Raw genomic sequence first — 4564 nt, forward strand, 5'->3', positions numbered from 1 at the left:
ACATTAGCTTTAACCACACAAAGGCTGAAATGAAGGAATGGAAAAAGAATTTTCATGCAAATGTTAACAGAAAGAGAACCAAATTGTCAATACTTACATCAAACAAAATGCATATATATTCAGTCAAAATTAGTCAGACGAGAAAAAGAAGGCTACTAAATAGTGTTAAAGAGATTGGTTTATCAAGAGCATATAACAGGCATTGCAGTACATTGAGCTCCATAGAGACAGCGCCGGGGCAAGTGAGAGCCGGACGGGCACTGGGCGACTCTGTGCCTCGCGGAGGAAAAATAATTAAACATGGGCAAAGGAGATCCTAAGAAGCCGAGAGGCAAAATGTCATCATATGCATTCTTTGTGCAAACTTGCCGGGAGGAGCACACGAAGAAGCACCCGGATGCTTCTGTCAACTTCTCAGAGTTTTCTAAGAAGTGCTCAGAGAGGTGGAAGACCATGTCTGCTAAAGAGAAAGGAAAATTTGAAGACATGGCAAAGGTGGACAAGGCCCGTTATGAAAGAGAAATGAAAACTTATATTCCTCCTAAAGGGGAAACAAAAAAGAAGTTCAAGGATCCCAATGCACCTAAGAGGCCTCCTTCGGCCTTTTTCTTGTTTTGTTCTGAGTATCGTCCAAAAATCAAAGGCGAACATCCTGGCCTGTCTATTGGTGATGTTGCAAAGAAACTGGGAGAGATGTGGAATAACACTGCTGTGGATGATAAGCAGCCTTATGAGAAGAAGGCTGCTAAGCTGAAGGAAAAGTATGAAAAGGATATTGCCGCATACCGAGCTAAAGGGAAGCCTGATGCAGCAAAAAAGGGAGTTGTCAAGGCTGAAAAGAGCAAGAAAAAGAAGGAAGAGGAGGAAGATGAGGAAGATGAAGAGGATGAGGAGGAGGAAGAAGATGAAGAGGATGAGGAGGAGGAAGAAGATGATGATGATGAATAAGTTGGTTCTAGCGCAGTTTTTTTTTTTTTTTTTCTTGTCTATAAAGCATTTAACCCCCCTGTACACAACTCACTCCTTTTAAAGAAAAAAAAATTGAAATGTAAGGCTGTGTAAGATTTGTTTTTAAACTGTACAGTGTCTTTTTTTGTATAGTTAACACACTACCGAATGTGTCTTTAGATAGCCCTGTCCTGGTGGTATTTTCAATAGCCACTAACCTTGCCTGGTACAGTATGGGGGTTGTAAATTGGCATGGAAATTTAAAGCAGGTTCTTGTTGGTGCACAGCACAAATTAGTTATATATGGGGATGGTAGTTTTTTCATCTTCAGTTGTCTCTGATGCAGCTTATACGAATAATTGTTGTTCTGTTAACTGAATACCACTCTGTAATTGCAAAAAAAAAAGAAAAAGAAAAAAAGTTGCAGCTGTTTTGTTGACATTCTGAATGCTTCTAAGTAAATACAATTTTTTTATTAAAAAAAAAAGAGCATATAACAATCCTAAATATATTTGAATCCAACATTAGACTATCTAAATATTAACAGTATTAACAGAACTGAAGGCGGAAATAGAAATATATTTCTATTCCTACTTTTAACAATGGATGGATCATTGGAAGCATCGTCTGTTTTCATAATAGATAATATGTTGGGTCACAAGAAAGTTGTAAAAATACAAGAAGATTAAAAACATATCAAGCATTTTACTACCATAATAATATGAAACTAGAAATCAAATTTGAAAAATTAACCATCATATTGAAATTAAAAAATATGTTACTCAATAACCAATAAGTCAAAGGAGAAATAAAAGAGAAAGGCAAAAAGTACCTTGAAACAGATAAAAATTAAATCACACATGTAAAAATTTATGGAATGCAGCCAAAACATTCTAAAAGAGAAGTTTATAGTGAAAAATTACTACAGTTAGAAAAAATTCTCAAACAACCTAACTTCATATCTTGAGGAACTGGTAAGAGAATAAATTAAGTGCAGAATTTAGCAGGTTAAAGGAAATACTAAAAAATAACTGAGCAGAAATTGATGATGCAGTGACCAGAAAGTCAATGGAATACAACTCAATAATTGTGTTTAATATAGAAAAATAAAAAACTGTTAGGTAGACGATCCAAGAAAAACAGAGGGGATTCAAATATGAAATTACAAATGAAAGATGAAATCTTACAACTGATGCAACAAAGATACAAAAGATCATAATAGACTATGCTGAGCAACTGCATGCATTAAATTGGATAACCTAGATGAATACATTTCTGAGATGAAAAAATACCAAGACAGAATCAGGAAGAAATAGAAAATCTGAACAGACCAGTAAGAAGTAAGGAAATTAAATCACTAACTCCAAATCTCCCAGTACTGCAAAGCTCAGGCAATTCTACTAAATAGTTAAAGAATTAATGTCAATCTTTTTCAAACTCTCATAAAAACACTCTCAAATCTATTTTAAAAGATCAGCATTACCCTGATACCAAAGCCAAACAAAGATACTATAAGAAAAGAAAATTACAGGCCAATATACTGAAAAAAAAAAAATAGATGTAAAAATCTTCAAAAAAATACTAGCAATTCAAATTCAACAACACATTAAAATATACACCACAATCAAGTAGGATTTATCCCTGGGATGCAATTATAGTTCAACATACTCAAATCAATAAATATGATACAAAACACTAACAAAATAAAGGATTAAAATATGTGACCTTCTCAATAGATGCATAAAAACAACTGAAAAAATTCAATACCCTTCCATGATAAAAACTGTTCATAAATTAGGAATACAAAGAATATACCTCAATCTAATAAAGGCTCTAATATCTAATAATAGGAAACCTAATAATAGGAAAAGGAGTATGTCAAGGCTGTATATTGTCACCCTGCTTATTTAACTTATATGCAAAGTACATCATGAGCAACGCTGGGCTGGAAGAAGCACAAGCTGGAATCAAGATTGCCAAGAGAAATATCAATAACCTCCGATATGCAGATGACACCACCCTTATGGCAGAAAGTGAAGAGGAACTAAAAAGCCTCTTGATGAAGGTGAAAGAGAGTAAAAAAGTTGGCTTAAAACTCAACATTCAGAAAATGAAGAGCATGGCATCGGTCCCATCACTTCACAGGAAATAGATGGGGAAACAGTGGAAACAGTGTCAGACTTTATTTTTCTGGGCTCTCAAATCACTGCAGATGGTGACTGCAGCCATGAAATTAAAAGACATTTACTCCTTGGAAGAAAAGTTATGACCAACCTAGATAGCATATTCAAAAGCAGAGACATTACTTTGCAACAAAGGTCCATCTAGTCAAGGCTATGGTTTTTCCAGTGGTCATGTATGGATGTGAGAGTTGGACTATGAAGAAAGCTGAGTGCCAAAGAATTGATGCTTTTGAACTGTGGTGTTGGAGAAGACTCTTGAGAGTCCCTTGGACTGCAAGGAGATCCAACCAGTCCATTCTGAAGGAGATCAGCCCTGGGATTTCTTTGGAAGGAATGATGCTAAAGCTGAAACTCCAGTACTTTGGCCACCTCATGCGAAGAGTTGACTCATTGGAAAAGACTCTGATGCTGAGAGGGATTGGGGGCAGGAGGAGAAGGGGATGCCAGAGAATGAGATGGCTGGATGGCATCACTGACTCGATGGATGTGAGTCTCGGTGAACTCTGGGAGTTGGTGATGGACAGGGAGGCCTGGCGTGCTGTGATTCATGGGGTCACAAAGAGTCGGACACTACTGAACTGAACTGAACTGAACTGAATAAAGGCTCACAGATAATTTCATAATGAATAAAATGACCACCAAAACTCCAATGGTATTTTTTCCTCAGGAATGGTTAAAAAAAAAAAAAAAAAAACTATCATAAAACTTAGGTGGAACTACTAAAGACCCTGAATAATCACATCAATTTTGAGAAAAATGAACAAAACTGGAGCTGTCATATTGCCTGATTTCACAAAGCTATAGTAATAAAGACTATATAAAGCCTTTGACTGTGTTCAGTTCAGTTCAGTTGCTCAGTCGTGTCCGACTCTTGCGACCCCAGAGGATGAGATGGCTGGATGGCAACACCACCTTGATGGACATGAGTTTGAGTGAACTCCAGGAGTTGGTGATGGACAGGGAGGCCTGGCGTGCTGCGATTCATGGGGTCGCAAAGAGTCAGACACTACTGAGCGACTGAACTGAACTAATGGTATGCATGTTAAAAATTGACACAATGGAATAGAAATAGAGTCCTGAAATAAATCTATACATGTATACATAACCTATTACAAGAATGCCTAGGAAACACATAGGGAATAGGTAGCCTTTTCAACAAATAGCTTTTGGAAAAGTGGATAACTATATGCCATAGAGTGAAATCAGACTCCTTACCTTGCACAAAATATAAAAATCAAATTAAAATTAGTTAAAGACTTAAATTTAAGACATAAAACCAAGAAGAAAACATAGGAAAAACCTCCTTGGAATTGGTGTGGCAATGAATTTTTGTGTAAAACACCAAAAGCAATCAACAAGTAGAATTACAACTCACCAAAAACCTCTGCCCAGCAAAGGAAATAATCAGCAAATGGAGGGTCAACCTTCAGAGT

The 4564-nt window shown here is 36.4% G+C and overlaps 1 pseudogene; it reads left to right on the forward strand.

The window, feature by feature from the left end:
- The first annotated feature begins 206 nt into the window (after positions 1–206).
- On the forward strand, positions 207–1052 carry HMGB1P1 (high-mobility group box 1 pseudogene 1; annotated as a pseudogene).
- The last annotated feature ends 3512 nt before the right edge of the window (positions 1053–4564 follow it).

This window comes from Bos taurus, chromosome 16 (assembly GCF_002263795.3).
Source record: "Bos taurus isolate L1 Dominette 01449 registration number 42190680 breed Hereford chromosome 16, ARS-UCD2.0, whole genome shotgun sequence".
Taxonomy (NCBI): domain Eukaryota; kingdom Metazoa; phylum Chordata; class Mammalia; order Artiodactyla; family Bovidae; genus Bos; species Bos taurus.